This window comes from Tamandua tetradactyla, chromosome 1 (assembly GCF_023851605.1).
Source record: "Tamandua tetradactyla isolate mTamTet1 chromosome 1, mTamTet1.pri, whole genome shotgun sequence".
NCBI lineage: Eukaryota > Metazoa > Chordata > Mammalia > Pilosa > Myrmecophagidae > Tamandua > Tamandua tetradactyla.
Window position 1 is genome coordinate 176,035,483 of NC_135327.1, and position 18,596 is coordinate 176,054,078.

The following is an 18,596-nucleotide window of genomic DNA, read 5'->3' on the forward strand; positions in this document are numbered from 1 at the left end:
CAAAATTCTCCATATGTGGCCTCATGTTTCATAATGCTTAGGTGAAGCCAGTTGGTTTGCCTTCCTTTAGATTTGGTCATTTCTGCCTTTATTAGTTACAGTTCTCAAGGGAAATATAACCAACAGGAGACTTCTGTAACTATTATTAAATTTTATAAAAATTGTCCAGTGCAACTATGGGTATGGGCAAGTCCAAATTCTGTAGGGCAAATGGCAAACTGGAAACTCCAAAGAAGGTGTTCGGTGAATCCCTCAGGAGAGGCTGGCTGATTGAAATAGAAATGGAAATTCTCTCTTCTGACTGCTGACATCACTTCTTTTAAAGCCATCAACTAATTGGATGAGACTTCTCTCATTGTGAAGACAGTTTCCTCAGTTGATTGTAGATGTAATCAACCATAGATGCAATCAACTTACTGATAATTTTAAGTCCCAAAAAATGTCCTTACAGTAACATTTAGGCCAGTGTTCTCTTAACCAAATGATTGGACACTATCACCTGGCCAAGGTGACACTTAAAACCTGACTATCACACTATTTCTGTTGCAGTTTCATTTATCCCTGCCCTGCAGAATGCTCTTGATGTCTTTCTCCACCATTTCTTTCAAAGATCAAAGAACCAGTCTCTGTAAAATGTGCTTCATTTGTATGTTCTATGTCTTTTCAAATTAAATTGATAAGCATAGGATACTTTCATCCGTTTGGAATGTGAATATCAGAAAGCTGAAATAACAGTTCTCTCCCAAGATTGATTCTGTAGTCCTCGTTGTAATTATCTGTTTATTTTTCTAAATCTACTACCTTACTCTGGTCACACTGAGGTAGAGACTGGAACTGATTCACCTTTGTATCCATAGCATGCCTAGGAGTCTGAAACATGGCAGATACTTGATAAAATGTTTTTTAAAAAGGAATATATTAACAGTCATTTAGGGTTGAACTTAGATTACATTTAAATAGCACGTAAGAACTCTAGAAATGAGATCTGTAAATATCCATTAGGTACAAGAGGAAGTTATCAGAGTTGCATATGCTGGAGGGATTAAATGACTTCTACCTGGGATGAATGTTATACTACTTATGTTGGAACTTAAAGGATGATGAAGATTTCTCCAGTTGAACAAGGAAGGAAGTATATTCTAACCTCAGAATTTAACATAAAGCCTGAAAGAATCTTGCACATTTGTGGAACTACAAGTTGGCTAACTGAACCTAGCTGGAGTGTAAATGGAATAATGAGAGCATGAGACAGGATAAGGCTGGAGCCTGAAACCTTTAAATCTTCATCATCCTTTAAGTACTATTTAACATAAATAGTATAGTATTCATCCCCAGTAGAAGTCATTTAATCCCTCCAGTATAGCCTGTTACATGTCAGACTAATAACTTTGGACTTTATGTGTTCAAAGGCATTGATGGTGGCATCGAAGATATTTTGAATGGGACAAAAACTAAAGGCAATGAATACCATTTATTATAGTATTCTGATTGAGAAATGATAGGGTCTAAAAAAAAGATTGTCACAGTAGACTAGAGTGAAGGGGTCTGACTTGAAAGATCTCATCAGCAGAACTGACATGTCTTAGGAAGGCTGTTGGTTGTAAAGGAGAGGAGATAGGCCAGGATAACAATTCTGCATTGCGCTGCTGGGTATTTAGCAGTGTCTTTTTCCAAAATAGACCTGTTAAGAACTGTAACAGATTCCTGGGTAAAGATGTGGAATTTAGACTTCTACTTGTATAGGAGGTCCTGATGAAATATCCAGAAGGAGTGCAGTAGGTATTATGGGGACTCAAAAGAGTAGCAGCAACAGATAATGGAATTAAGTGAAAGAGTTATTTGGGTGATAGTTAATGTGAAATGCACTAAGGAGAGTTTGTTAACTAAGAAGAAACCTGGCGGTAACTTAGGGAACATCAACATTTCAGGGGTAAGGTAGGAGGCAAAAGGGAAGATGCTACAACTTTCAAATGTTATAATTCTTCATAGTGATAAAATGATTAGCCATCAAAACTGAAAAGTATTGAGTGATTATATAAGGTACTTTGACATACTATGAAGTATGCATTGATACATTTTAAAGTCCAAATACGGTAAACACCAAATAATTAATAACTTCATTTTTTTCTTAGAATATCTACTAAGTATTGTTTCTAAGATTTAGGTCTAAAGCTGTTCAAATAAACCATATTGCTTTCTTTATCTCCATGGAAGTTTCCTTATTCTTTTTTTTTATGGTCAACTTATTTTTTTTTTTCACACACAGTCACATTGCAAAACCTATATCATTATACAATCGTCTTCAAGAAGCATGGCTACAGGAACAAAACTCTCCAGTTTCAGGCACTTCCCTCTAGCCATGCTAATACACCATAAACTAAAAAGAGGATCTCTATCTAGTACATAAGAATAAACTCCAGGATAACTTCTCAACTCTGTTTGACATTTTGTCTCATTTCTCTCTTCTCCCTTTGGTTAAGAAGGTTTTCTCAGTCCCTTGATGCTGAGTCCCAGCTCATCCTAGGATTTTGGTCCCATATTGCCAAAAAGGGAGGTTTATACCCCTGGGAATCAAGTTCCACGAAGAGAGAGGAAAGGCAGTGAGTTTGCTTGACATGTTGGCTGAGAAAGAAAGAGAGGCCGCATCTGAGCAACAAAAGAGGTTCTCTGGGAGTGACTCTTAGGCCTAAACCCCAAGATTGAGGGCTCGGCCTATTGATTTGGTTATCTCCACTGCTTGCAAGAATATCAGGAATTCTCCAAATGAGGAAGTTGAATTTTCCCCGTGTTCTAGTTTGCTAGCTGCCAGAATGCAATATACCAGAAACAGAATGGCTTTTAAAAATGGCTTTTTAAAAAAGAATTTAAAAATTATTTCATAAAAGAATTTAATAAGTTGCTAGTTTACAGTTCTAAAGTGAAGAAAATGTCCCAATTACAACAAGTCTATAGAAATGTCCAATCAAAAGTATCCATACAGGGAAAGATACCTCAGTTCAAGAATGCCAATGAAGTTCAGGGTCTCTCACTCAAGTGAGAAGGCACATGGTGAACACAGTCAGGGCTTCTCTCTCATTTGGAAGGGCACATGGCGAACACAGCATCATCTGCTAGCTTTCTCTCCTGGCTTCCTGTTTCATGAAGCTCTCCGGGAGGCGTTTTCCTTCTTCAACTCCAAAGGTCGCTGGCTGGTGGACTTTGCTTCTTGTGGCTATGTCGTTCTGCTCTGTTCTCTCTGAATCGCTTCATTCTCCAAAATGTTTCCTCTTTTATAGGACTCCAGAAACTTCTCAAGACCCACCTACATGGGTGGAGACATGTCGTCACCTAATCCAGCTTAACAACCACTCTTGATTAAATCAAATCTCCAGGGAAATGATCTGATTACAGTTTCAAACATACAGTATTGAATAGGGATTATTCAACCTTTATGAAATGGAATTTTTATTATAACATGGCTTTTCTAGGGTACATACATCCTTTCAAACCAGCACACCCCGTTTCTCTCCATTCCCCTAAGGGAGCCTTGCAAATATTTCTTTATTCACTGTTCAATGTATCTGGAATGTATCGGGGAATCACATTAACCTGGACAAAGCTACAAAATCTCATGCCCTATTTAAGGTTCCATGTACTTATGGTGTTCAATTAAAATGACCATATAAGTTAAATTAGGAAATGCACTAGTCAAACTATAAATTTTGTACCAAATGAACATTTTTTGCTTTAGTCTCTTGCAGAAGTTGAAGCATGTTTTCATGTGCCTTTTAGCCATTTGCATTTTCTCTTCTGAGAAGTGTCTGTTCATGTCTTTTGCTCATTTTGTAATTGGGTTGTTTGCCTTTTTGTTGTTGATTTGAACAATGTCTTTATATATTCTGGATACTAGACCCTTATCTGATACGTTTTTTCCAAATATTGTCTACCATTGCATAGACTGCCTTTTTACTTTTTTGACAAAGTTCTTTGATGCACAAAAGTGATAATTTTGAGGAGTTCCCATTTATCTATTTCTTTCTTTAATGCTCGTGTTTTGGGTGTAATATCTAGGAAAACACCTCATATTAAAAGTTTTATAAGATATTTCCTTACATCTTCTAAAAGTTTTATGGTCTCAGCTCTAATATTTAGGTCTTTGATCCATTTTGAGTTAATTTTTATATAAGGCGTGAAATATGGATCCTCTTTCATTCTTTTGCATATGGATATCCTGTTCTCTAAGCACCATTTATTGAAGAAACTATTCTGTCCCAGGTGAATTGGCTTGACTGCCTTATCAAAGATCAATTGTCCATAGATAGAGGGTCTCTATCTGAACACTCTGTTCAATTCTATTTGTCAGTGTATCTATCTTTATGCCAGTACCTTGCTGCTTCACCACTACAGCCTCGTAATATACCTTAAAGTCAGGTAGTGTGAGACATCCACTTCATTTTTCTTTCTCAAGCTATTTTTAGCTATTTGGGGGCACCCTGTCCTTCCAAATAAATTTGGTTATTGTTTTTTCTAATTCTGCAAGGTAAGTTTTGGGGATTTTAATTGGTAGGTGGAATTGGCATCTGAACTATATTTAGTCTTCCAGTCCATAAACACAGTATGCCCTTCCATTTATTTAGGCCTTTTGTAATTTCTTTTAGCAATTTCTTATAGTTTTCCTTTTATAGGTCTTTAGTATCCTTAGTTAAATTTATTCCTAAATATTTTATTCTTTTGGTTGCAATTGTAAGTGGATTCTTTTTCTTGATTTTCCCCTCAGATTACTCATTACTAGTACATAGAAACACTAAGATTTTTGAGTGTTGATCTTGTAAATGCCACTTTGCTGTACACATCAGCTCTAGTTTCTTGCTGTGGATTTTTCAGGGTTTTCGACATATAGTATCATATCATCTGAAACAGTGAGAGTTTTACTTCTTCCTTTCCAATTTTGATGCCTTGTATTTCTTTTCTTAGGAGGAAAGCTTTATGTCTTACCCCATTGAGGATGATGATAACTGTGGGTTTTTCATATATTCCCTTTATCATATTGAGGAAGTTCCCTTCTATTCCTATCCTTTGAAGTGTTTTCAACAAGAAAGGTTGTTGAATTTTGTTAAATGCCTTTTCTGCATCAATAAGATGATCATGTGCTTTTTCTGCTTTGATTTGTTTATATGGTGTATTACATTAATTGATTTTCTTATGTTGAACCATCCTTGCATACCTGGGATGAATCCTATTTGGTCATGGTATATAATTCTTTTAATGTGCTGCTGGATTCAATTTGCAAGAATTTCGTTGAAGATTTTTGCATCTATATTCATTAGAGAGATTGATCTGCAAATTTCTTTTCTTGTAGTGTCTTTGGCTTTGGTATGAGGATGAAGTTGCCTTTATAGAATGAGTTAGGTAGCCTTCCCTCCTCTTCAATTTTTCTGAAGGGTTTGAGCAGGATTGTACTAATTCTTTCTTGAATGTTTGGTAGAATTCACATGTCAAGCCATCTGGTCCTGGACTTTTCTTTTTTGGGAGCATCTTAATGACTAATTCAATTTCATTACTTGTGATTGGTTTGTTGAGGTCTTCTGTTTTTTTCTCAAGTCAACATTGGTTGTTCATGCCTTTCTAGGAAGTTGTCCATTTCATCTACATTGTCTATTTTATTACCAGACAGATGTTCATAGTATCCTCTCATTACCTCCTTCATTTCTGCAGGGTCAGTGGTTATGTCTCCTCTTCCATTTTTTATTTTATTTATCTGCATCCTCTCTCTTCTTTGCATCAACCTCACTAAGTGTCCATCAATCTTATTGATTTTCTCATAGAACCAACTTCTGATTTTGTTGATTTTCTTGATTGTTTTCATGTTCTCAATTTCATTTATTCTCTTCTAATCTTTGTTATTTCTTTCCTTTTGCTTGCTTTGGGGTTAGTTTGCTGTTCTTTCTCTAGTTCCAATGAACAGTTAATTCCTCAATTTTTGCTCTGTCTTCTTTTTTGATACAGGCATTTAGGGCAATAAATTTCCCTCAGCACTGCCTTTGCTGCATCCCATAAATTTTGATATGTTGTGTTTTCATTTTCATTTGCCTCGAGATGTTTACTGATTTCTCTTATAATTTCTTCCTTGATCCACTGGTTGTTTAAGAGTGTGTTGTTGAGCCTCCATATATTTGTGAATTTTTTGGCCCTCTGCCTATTATTGATTTCCAACTTCATTCCTTTATTATCTGAGAAAGTATTGTGCATGATTTCAATCTTTTTAAATTTATTGAAACTTGCTTTTTTGACCCAGCATATGGTCTATCCTTGAGAATGATCCATGAGCACTTGAGAAAAAGATGTATCCTGCTGTTGTGGGGGTGTAATGTTCTATAAATGTCTGTTAAGTCTAGTTGGCTGATTGTATTAGTTAAATTCTCTATTTCTTTATTGATCCTCTGTCTAGATGTTCTGTCCATTGATGAGAGTGGGGAATTGAAGTCTCCAACTATTATGGTAGATGTGTCTATTTCTCTTTTCAGTGTTTTCAGTGTTTACCTCATGTATTTTGGAGCACTCTGGCTTGGTGCATAAATATTTATGATTGTTATGTCTTCTTGTTGAATTGTTCCTTTTATTAATACATAGTGTCCTTCTTTGTTTCTTTTAATTGTTTTACATTTGAATAATTTGTTGTATATTAGTATAGCTACTCCTGCTCTTTTCTGATTGTTGTTTGCATGAGATATCTTTCCCCAATCCTTCCCTTTCAACCTGTGTTAATCCTTGGGTCTAAAATGTGTCTCCTGTAAATAGCATATAGATGGATCCTGTTTTTTAATTCATTCTGCCAGTCTATGTCTTTTGATTGGGGAGTTTAATCCATTAACTTTAGTGTTATTACTGTACAGGCAGTACTTTCTTCTACCATTTTGCCTTTTGGATTTTATATGTAATATCTATTTTTTCTTCTTTTTACCTTTACTGATAGTCTTCATTTCTACACTCTTCTCCACACCTCTCTCTCCTATCTTTTCCCATCTATTTCTAGTGCTCCCTTTAGTATTTCTTGCAGAGCCGGTCTCTTGGTCACAAATTCTCTGAGTGATTTTTTTGTCTGAAAATGTTTTAATTCCCCCCTCATTTTTGAAGGACAGTTTTGCTAGATATAGAATTCTTGGTTGGCAATTTTTCTCTTTTAGAATCTTAAATAGATTATTCCACTATCTTCTCACCTCCATGGTTTCTGCTGAGAAATCTATGCATAATCTTATTGGACTTCCCTTGTATGTAATGGGTTGCTTTTCTTTTGTTGCTTTCAAAATTCCCTCTTTCTCTTTGACATCTGACATTCTGATTAGTAAGTGTCTTGGAGCGTGTCTGTTTGGATCTATTCTGTTTGGGGTATGCTGTACTTCTTGGATTTGTAATTTTAAGTCTTTCATAAGAGTTGGGAAATTTTCAGTGATAATTTCATCCATTAGTTTTTCTCCTCCTTTTCCCTTCTCTTTGCCTTCTGGGATACCCACAACATGTATATTCATGTACTTCATGTTGTCATTCAGTTCCCTGAGTCCCTGCTCATATTTTTCCTTTATTTTCCCTATGTTTTCTTTTGCTTGTTGGATTGCAGATGTCCCATCCTCCAGTTCACTAATCCTTTCTTCGGCTTCTTGAAATCTAACATTGTAGATTTCCATTATTATTATTATTATTATTTTATCTCTTCTACTGTGCCTTTCATTCCTAGAAGTTCTGTGATTTGTTTTTTCAGACTTTTGATTTCTTCTTTTTGTCCACCCATTGCCTTCTTTATATTCTCCCTCAATTTGTTGATTTGATTTTTGATGAGCTTTTCCATGCTGTTCAAGCATCCTGAATTAGGTGTTTCGACTCCTGTATCTCATTTGAATTGTTTGTTTGTTCCTTTGACTGGGCCATATTTTCCATTTCCCTAGTATAACTCGTTATTTTTTTGCTGGCATCTAGGCATTTAATTTCCTTAGTTAGTTTATTCTGGGGATTGTTTTCAGTCTTTCACCTAGGATTTTCTTGCTGGATGGCTTTGTTCTCTGTCTGTTCTTTGACATTCAGCTCAGCTTGTTCTAGACCACTAGCATAGATTTTGTTTAACTGATTAGAATTTTTCAGTTGTTGTTTTTTGTTTCTTGCCCTGCCTGTATGGAGCCTTTTCTTTCTAGGAAGGTCTGCTTAGTTTTTATAGACTCTTGTTAGATTTTCCCACACTGGACCGGCCTCCTCTCAGGAGGAAAGAGTCATCTGTGCCAGTTTTCCCTGAGGATGAGACCCAGTAGGTTGACAGACTTTCCTATGAAGTCTCTAGACTCTGCTTTTCCTGTCCTGCCCAATATGTGGTGCTTGTCTGCCTGCACTTTCCCACCAATATAAAATGGTGCCTTTTACTTCAACAGACTCTCTCTCTGGTTGAGACAGAGGAGAAATTGTAGGTTGGATTGAATTGCTTCAGTTTTCCAGTTCCTGAGGTCTGAATTCCTTGAAGGAGGGATTGCACCTAAGCTGGGCCCCACCCCTCTCCTGGGAAAGGCATAGCCTCCAGGGAATTAATTCCTTTCAACTGATCAGCCTCTTTGTCTCTCAGACAAGCTTTAATTCCACCCATGCCTGAGACAGTTGGATCCTGAGAAGGCTTGCAGTTTTATCCAATGAGCAGTTAAGCCCTAGAAACAAAGCAAAAAAAAAAAAAAAATCTGTTTCGGAGCTGGACCCTCATTCCTTGGGTTTGTTAATCAAGATCTTAACTTGGTACGTTACTCTATGTATCTCCAGGTTCTGTGTGCCCCCCTTTATTTTTAGCGTCTAGCCCTTTTCAAGTATTTTATACTGTCCAAGCCAAAAAACCTCTGATTTTTTTTGTTTGTTTTTTATTTATGTTTTTGTTTGTTTTTTTCATCAGCCCTGGCTCCTCTGCACCAGCAAAAACTTCTATTGTTTTGTTTTGTTTTTTTTAACATGGGCAGGCACTGGGAATCGAACCCGAGTCTCTGGCATGGCAGGCAAGAACTCTGCCTGCTGAGCCACCTGGCCTGCCCAGGGCAAAAACTTCTAGTACCTTTAGCTCTTATTTGAGGTTTGTCTGAGTTGGGGGCCTGTTTTCAGTAGTGAGAATTTGTTAATTAATTCCGCAAGTGGAGGTTGGTTGAGCTCAGCCCTGATGTTAGTAAAGTCTCCTTCCTCTCCCCTCTGGGTATCAGCCTGTGGGGGAAGGGTGTTGACCTCCATGACTTGGGGGCCTTACAGTTCTGGGTGGGTTCTCAGCTGGTCCAGCCTGTCCAGAATGGTGTATGCTGTGTGTGTTCAGTCACTGATGTGGCCCCAGCAGTTCTGTACTGTTCCTGTCTATTTACGAGCTGCTCCGGAAGATGAACTAAATTCCACACCTCACTAAGCCACCATCTTGAAACCCCCTTCAGTTTCCTTGTTCTTAATAAGGTAGGATGGTCCTTAATTAAACATAGGTCCATTAACACAGTAATATGGTTGCTTATTAGTAAATGTTTAATAATTATACTCTTTTTCCTACTAAAAAAGAAAATATGAGTATAAAAGCTAACCCTGCACTTCTCCTGTAAACCTTCCTGTATCAATTTTAGTCCATTTAAAATGTAATGCAGCCTTAGAATCACATGAAATAAAGGCCACTGGAAAAGAAGAGCTGACAAATCTCTGTTCACTAGTTGTATTTCCACAAGACTACATGATGGCTATATAAAAGTTTTGACACAACACTGAAAAGCCATGTGAAGCAATCACAAAGCCAACAGTTCAATAGTTTGAAAGAAGTTATAGAATAATAAGAGCAATACTAAGTTCCATTTGCTGAATGCCTACTATATGCTAGGTAGGCTTTCTGCAGTTAACCGCAATACGCATGTCCCCTCTGGTCCTCACAACTGTGTGTGTTCACACACCCTTACCTTCTTATGCCATTTTCCCTGTTTTTAATTTATTTGTATCTTGATTCAGGTAAAATTTGCCTACGATAGCATTCCCTCTCTCCTCTGCAATACCTTGTCATCCTTCATCCTTAGCATCTGTTACAGAATTTGAATAATAGTATCCTTCCCAGTTAAATTATTGGAAGAATAGTGCAAAACCAGTGAAATATTTGGATGAAGAGAAAAATCATCATTTTATCCCAACATAAAACCTTGTTTTATTTCCATACTCTCCGGTTATTTTCCTCACGCATAGGCGTTCTCATATGTGCTATTTTATATTCTTACACATCATATTTTCTCCTATTTCCATATAATTTTCGTAATTATTTTCATCATAAAAATAATACAATCCCATTTCAGGGGATAAATCACCCATAATTACCATTTTGGTGACAGGGGATTTCTTATTTTCTCTTAAGCCTCTATGTTACAATTTAAGGTGGAATGTAGGAATGTTTAAATACCTAAAGAAACCTAGAGTACCACTTTCTTTCTGTTTTGATAATGTCAGTTTTTTTTAAAGTTTTAAAAATTCATTTAACCTTGCTGAACTTCCATTATCTTACCCTTAAGAATAAGATTGTTGATCTTGATTATCTCTAAGATTATCACTGAAGTCCCTTTAAGCTCTAATCAGTCTGTGACTGCATTACTTTATTAAGATATAGCATGGGTAGTTTTTCCACCCTTTTTTTGCGTCATGCGCGGCATTAAGAATATGGTGAAAAATTTGGACCCTTTCCATTTAGAAAATACCACTATGTACAAACACATAAAATATTTCATGCCACACTATTTAGAGACAAAAATATTTTGCTCTAAGCACAGGAAAAAAAATTATAGAAAGCATATAGAATTCAGAAAGAGTTTCTATCCAAGAGGTAAAAGAAATGGTGCAATTCATTTTTTTCTAACATTATGCAGCCAAGAAAGCAGAAAAATAGAAAGAAATCCTGAAAAACATATTGTAAAGTTATATAAATATATTGACTTTAATGAGTTTAAAATATTTGCATACAACCTGATTATTTTGTTGGCATCATTTGACTGTGGTCAAAGAGGGTTATGCTCAAATCAGGCTTTTAGAATGAGAGGAGAAAAATGGATAAGATCATGATTGTCTGACTACTTTTAAAATGTATAGAGAAGAAGTAAATATGTTTCCTAGCTTCACTGTATGTTATTAGAAAATCTATCTGTAAAATTGGTTGTTCAAGATGCATTTTCTTTATGTAAGAGGATAGACAAATGCCAACATTTTCCTTAATACAAATGATGCCGTTCTTTCCAGCGCTTTCTTCTTACATGTACAGATAGCAAATTCTGCTTTAAAATGTTATTATAGTGGGGAATGATATAAAGTTGAATGTAAGCCATTGAACATGAGTTACATCTTATGACTCTGGTTAAATAGCTCAGGATTTTTCTGCTGAGTTAAAAGAGATAGGGGAAAAATGAAGTATCTCATTTTTTCAGAGTAGACTGTGTTTGCTTTGCAATTTATATATGTAAAGGGGTATCCCGGGGATGCTTCAGTTTTAGAAATGCCTGGATTGAAATGGGAGAGAAGGCTATCAGGTGACTCTTTTCCTGAGGGATTTTTTGCCATTGAATCCCAAATTTGATTAAATAGTTATTAAAAACATGCAACCCCATAATAGGATGTCCTTCATTATTTGTGATAAAACTTTTTCTATTAACCTTCCTAGAATACTGCAGAACTGGATAAAGACAAGCTATTCATCAATCTGCATTCTAAGTATTTGCTTTTCTATTTAGACCAAAGCCGTTTGCTTTGGAATGTCTTCTCCCAAATTTGAGCACTATCCACGTGACAGACACTGTTCTAAATGCTTTATATTAATTAACTCATAATTCCCCCAACAACTCTGTGAGGTAGGTACTATTATAATCCTCATTTTGAAACAGATGAGGAAACTGAGCCTTAATAATTTTAAGTAACTTGCTTAAGTTGACACAGCAAATAAGTAATGAAGCAGGAATTTGAACGCAGGTCATCAGAGTCCAGTGCCTGCTTTCTTGTCTAAGGAGGTTGGAGAAGGGTTACTTTAATGATTGCTGCTATTTTATGTTCAGTCAGGGGATTCTGAATTGCTGGACTATTTAGGGAACATATTTAGTGATAACACTACTGATTGCAATCCAGATGGAAAGTTATGAAGCTAATATAAAATAATTAAATCAATGCATAGTTTAGTCACTGAATTGAATGGCTTTTTATTGAATGCATATGGTATCCCAGGTACCATGCCAGGTATTAGGGATACAAAGGTAAAAAGGGCAGGACTTTTTCCTTGAGGAATTCTCTGTCTGGGAGAGAAAGACCTGCAAACCAACAAATATGCCATGATGAGAGAGTTGCTATAGTGTAATATGTGCCAATGCAATGTGAGCACTGGGGTTGAACACATGTTCTTTCTTTTTTTACTCCTATTTTGTGTATGTATATATATTTTTAATAAGTAAAGCAGACACATGCTAATGTATGTGTAATTCTAATAGCATACAATGTTACATAGCGAAAAATGTGTTGCACATGTATACACGTGTGGGTGAGTGCACACACAAATATATTTTATTCTAATAGCTTGATTTGTTTGCCTATATTTCCAAAGTATTATTTATTAATCTTTGAAATGCAATGACTTTGCCAAGACATATCTCTCTCTTTTTTTTAACTGTGATACTTTATTCCTTTTTAGTTTGTAGATTAAAATCTTCTTTTGTTGTTGGAAAGATTTAAGAATTTCTTTGTGTTTATATTTCTAATTTCCATACTTATAATTTTCTCTTTAAACCTTTTTTTAACCTTTAATTTTTCTCATTTTTCTAAATCTTCTCCATGTCCCTTCATGTATTTATAACAATAAATCACATGGATCTGTTCCCTTTGGGTTGGCTTTAATTTTGCTGATAATATTAATTTATCTTCTGTTTCTTTTCTAGGATCTTGTTCATTTTTCTAGGATCATGTTCATTTCCTTCTTTTTTTTTTGGTCTCACTATAGTCTTCCATGAATTCTAATATCTGTACTTTTAAACTTGATTTATAGAATCAGTGAAGCCACTGAGTTTTTTTTAAATTCATGATGATGTATTTGGTCATAGTTTTATCTGCTCTAAGGTAATATGACTAAATGGAATGATAAAGTTAACACAATAAAATCATTGCAAACAATGTCAACAGACTGCAGTTTAGCTTTAAAATATATGGTACAGACTACAAGTTATATGTATGTCTAGGCAAGAGATAAATGAGTAAGGGAAAGAATGGTTAGATATGTTTATAGTGGAAGTGGCAGTTGAACTGATTGTTACTTTGTTTAGTGCTTTAGATTTTTTTGGGGGGGGAGGCGGTTTGGTGCATGGTCCAGGAATCAGTGCTTTAGATTTTAAAGAGCACTCTTTATATATCATCTCATAATATTTATAACAGACCCATGAGGTTGGTATTATTATTATTGTCCCCGTTTTTTGCAGATTAAGAATTAGAGAGTTTAGAAAAAGAGCCTCACAAAAGTTGGGAGAAAATAGCATTAGGACACAGGCAATGAGAATGATCCAAATGATTCCAAGTATGCTTTTCACAGTAAAGAAACCATGACAACCTGTAGGGGATGGGAAGGGCATGGAAATCATTCATGAGGTCAAGAATTAAAGTGTTTGATAGTTTCAGGTGCTTAAGGAACAAATATTGAAGGTTTGAGTCATTGCTGGACACTGGCAAGGAATCAGGGGGATCAGTATCATATTGATAGAGTAGGTAGTTTTTTAAATATGATGAAATTTTGCAGGATACAGGGGTTACTCCCCATACCAAAAAAAAATCCCCTACCCTCAGCTTATTGTAGTGCCTGAAATTCTGCCATTAAACTCTAGGTTAAGGGAAATTCCCTAAAATTGTGTTCTGTGGAATTCTATTATTTTGTAGGATGTTCAAAGATTTTTCTAGGCGGTGGAAAGAGTTCCATAAGCAAATAAGGAAATTAGTTGCAGTATTTTCCATACTGCAACTAATCCTATTCTTGACAGTTCATTAGTCCTTAGGATAATTAAGATTCTAGGATGCCCCAGAGTAAGAAAAATATCCTTTTAGATTTATTCACCCAGCACTTCCAACTACAGGACCATAGAATTCTTTTTTTCATGTACTATACGGTTAAGATATTATTTTCTCTTTTAAAATTCAAATGGATCTGGAAGAGATTAATAAATGAGATGATGATAATGCATTAATGATATAATAACATCTAAACTTGATAGAGTATTTACTGTATTCTAGACACAGTTCTAAGTAACTTGCCTTGTATTTTCTCATTTAAACACAACACCCCTATGAGGTTTCTCATTTCACAGATGAAGAAATTCATATTTAACAGGGTTATATAACTTTTTGTGGTCACACAACTAGTCAAAGGCAGAGCAAGATTTTAAACCCTGCTAGTCAGATTCCAAAGTCACCCACTCCTATTCTTTTTTTTTTTTCCGGTGCATGCTCCAGGAATCGAACCCAGGTCTCTCTCATGAAAGGCAAGCACTGAACAACCCGTGCACCTTTCTTCTTTTACAATGGCAGGCACTGGGAATAGAACCCAGGTGTCCAGCAGGACAGGTGAGAATTCTGCCACTGAGCCATAATCACACCACCCACTCCTATTCTTTGCTATAACTGTGAAATACTACATAAAAAATTGACATCAGATACTTCCAGCTGAGTATCATTTAGTTATTAATTCCTTTCTTCCACAACAGCAAGCTGAGAAGGGCCCTGATGAGTTGGGAGTTCCGATGGAGATTGAAGGACAGGCGTAAGGAGAATAGTCTTCAGTTCTTACAAGTTGAGGAGGCCACAGCTTCCAGAATGTGTACCATAGCTAAAAAGTAAAGTGGAAGGGCAGTGAAGGCAGACTTTACCAGCTTACTATTTTGGGGTCAGAACTGGGCTTCTGTATGAGAATATAAGAAAGGATGGAGGGTGGACGACGGTGGCTCAGCAGGCAAATGCCAGAGGACCTGGGTTCGATTCCCGGTGCCTGCCCATGTAAAAAAAAGAAAAAGAAAAAAATTAAAGGATGGAGAAAAAAAATTAGAAGGATCACATTGCAGCTTAAAATTAATCATCGACTCCCCAAGCCAGTGTGCAGTCTGACCAATGATTAAAGTTGGTTTTGAGACAAGTCAAAATCCCTTACAGGTAAAACCAACAGGAAGTTGATTCTATTTTTAGACATACTGCTGTGTATGCTCAGTTCTATGTGATGTTGCTACTCTCTTTAGAGAACCCAGGATAAAACTGCCTTACTTGTATGGGCACAGTAAATTGTATTGAATCAAAGCAAATTTATATAGCAGAGGCATTCAGAAGGCCCCATCCATTCCGCATTTAGTCATTTTAATGAAGAGAATAGCATGTGAAGGTAATATTTTTGACCAGTAATAACACTTGAATATAATGTGTAATACTTAATAAACACAGAAATTTTTTTCAAAATGTCTTGGTGATAGGATGGGATATGGAAGTATAAACAGTGTCTTAATAGAATACCAGTTCCTAGAGTAAGGGGGAGCAGAGAACCATGAAATCCCTGGTAACCTGTACTTTTCAAATATCAAGATGCTGTGTCTCTTAGGACAGGTCTCCATCCATATCCCTCTTTCCCCTGAATGACTGGCACCTTGCATCTGCTCTCTCTGTCATGTTTGGGTGACCATTTCCCTTCCATACCTTGCATCTGCTCTCTCTGTCATGTTTGGGTGACCATTTCCCTTCCACCCATATGGTTTGAGCTTGCACCACTCTAGGCCTCATTTGTGAAAGATATTCGTAGTCTAGGCCTCCTGACTCTCATTCCCCTACTGATTCCACCATCCTACAAAACCGTCTTTCCTAAAAAAAAAAAATTAAAAAAAAAAATTTGGATGTTGCACAGCACTGTTCAATATCCTGTCAGTTAAATTTATAAGCAGCCTTTTTTCCAGCCAACAGAAAATAGAACAAAACCTTTCAATGCATAGGAAATGAATGGTCTTATTTCAAGCAATGCAAAATTAAAACAGAATAAACACGTCATCTCTTGGAGTTTCTTTTATCATTATTTGACCTGTAATACCCAACTTTGCAACCTGATGGCAAAAACAAGACAGTAAATTCAAAACCTACACCAAAATTAGCATGTATTCAGCCTATGATGAGTGAGAGAACAAACAAACTGATAAATTAAGAATTTAGTATTAACAATAAATCTACTGGGGCTTCAGCCTTCCTAATTAAGAAGTCTTAAAGAAAGATTAGCATTTTCTGTTGATGTTTACCTCTGAAATTTTGAACAAAACAGTGTAAGCTAAAGATACCCTAAGGAGCCATTTTGGAAAAATACCAACAATTGCATAGAGCCAAGCAGATGAAATGATTTCGTTAGCTTGGATAACACTGTTTCTTCTAAAGCATCTGAAACAGGCTCATGGAAGCCTTAAAAAGACTTGTATTTTCTAGTATATGTGAGAGTTGAAAGGTGCTTAAGAGGCTACTTTGAAAGATTTGCTGTGAGTCTCCCTTGATAAAATATACAATTGCAAGTGTTACTAGTAAAAGAGGTTGCATTATCCAATTGTCAATACCTTCATGGACTTCAGAACTGCAAAGAGACGTGAGAGCTCTTTTAATTTAACTCTTTTTACAAAAGAAAGAACCGATATGTAGATTGGCTCGCGACTCAGTGAGGTCCCACAGCTAAACTTAGGTGAAAGGGCAAGGGCCTGGCCTTAGGTTGCCTAAGAGATAGAGTCGGCTACTCTTCCCACACACCAGGTTGCCTGGTTAGTATCTGATTCACTTTTCATTGTGCAGTCAACTTTGTTGATTGAGCTAATAGATGGTAAGTGAACTTTCTGACTTTGTTCAGTTCTACCCACTTCCCTGATCTACTTAACTGCAGTGCTAATTAGTAAGCAGACACTGACTTCCACTTGTGCCTGCTGATTTTTTACTCATACTTAATGAGACTGACCGAATGGACAATTTAAATTGACTTCTAAAAGTAAAGTGTTTCTTCTCCTCCCTGAGACGCCACTGAAGTGGGTTGCCAAGGAGTGAGAAAAAGGCAGATGAGATGTGTTACAGACACTCATCACTGCCTCCTTCAGCTCTTCTCATGCCCTATCTTTTCTTTCGTTAGCCTTTTCTGTATCTTTTAAATTTTATAATCCCATTGTATATTTAGTTTTAAAAGCAGAGCTCTGAGTGTGACTCAAGACAGGACTAAAACTAGTAACATAGTTTTTTCTTCTTTTCATATACAGGTGTCCTGTTTCTCAAATAAACTGAAAATTCTGTAACTGTATTAGTTGTACATAGATGTGTAAGTGAAGCAATTTCAGAATCATGAAAGTTAAACTATTAGATATGAACTATATGAAATTGCTGGGTTTCCATTATTTTTACTACCAAAAGGGCAGTTTCATGTAGTTTAACCAAAATTGTAAAATTAAAAAACTTAGAACCAATCATGTACAAAAATGTTATAAATGGCTGATGAAAATATAAGAAATTCAACATTACTAGAAACAAAACAACAACAAAAAAAAATAACCAGGAAATTAGAGTAAGAAATCATTTCCTTATCTTTGTCTAATGGTAAACCATCAAGTAGTCTTGTACTGTGCTGGTGGGAGTATTGCTTAATACCACCAGTCAGAGATATTTAAACTCAATGTTTTTCACTTCTGGAATTTATACTAAGGTAGCACACTATGTGAATATATTTTTTTTCACAATTATGTTCACCATAGCTTGTTTTTAGTGTTAAAAATTGGGAACTAAATATCTTGCAGTAGGTGAAAGGTAAGTTAATCTTACTACATCCATATAATGTAGTGTTATATAGTAATTAAAATATTTGCCAGGTATTTTTAATGGCACCTAAAAGTGTATAGAATATACAAAGTGAATGAAGTTGTATCAGAATAGTTTATGAAATATAATATTAACTATGTAAAAAGCCATTTAAAAGCAGAAAAAGACCAGAATATAATATACCAAAACATTGACAATGATTACTCTTTTTCTTACACTATTCATTGTGCTCTGTGATTAACATGTCTTGCTCTTATAACATGGGGAGGCATTTAAAATAAGCAAATGTTGGACACCAAATTAAAAAGTCATGGTGTCTCTCCAGCCAGAAATCAGCATGTTCACATAGAAACATTACAGCTGCAGTTCTAACAAGTTCCCAGGTGTTATTGATGCTGCTGTTGTGGTAAACACACTTTGAGAATTACTGATGTAGAGAATCACCCTTTGAGAATATCCCCTGTTTGAAAACAAGTTCCAGGTAGCCATGCAGCCACTGCTTCTATCCCCACTACAACCTCAGTAGCCTACTGAAGCCTCTGATTCAGCTTCCAGGACCAGAGGACAGAAAGTGTTATGAGTGGTAACTAAGTTTAGTTACAGCTGTACTGAATACAAGTATAAATGCTATCTCTTTGTAAGTCATCAGGCTCTAAACAAATGAAAGTTTGGGATATAATCCGTTCACTGACGTAACATGTGTCTGCTGCATGGGCTCACAACCACGCCTTTTCTTTCAGTATCCCTTTTACCTAGTGTAGAACCAGGCACGGAATAAATAT

The 18,596-nt window shown here is 36.0% G+C and overlaps 1 protein-coding gene across 1 annotated transcript in view; it reads left to right on the plus strand.

Annotated features, from left to right (window-relative positions):
* EXOC4 (exocyst complex component 4) overlaps positions 1-18,596 on the plus strand; it is a 970,332-nt gene that overhangs the window by 623,933 nt on the left and 327,803 nt on the right. The gene's annotated exons all lie outside the window — the stretch shown is intronic.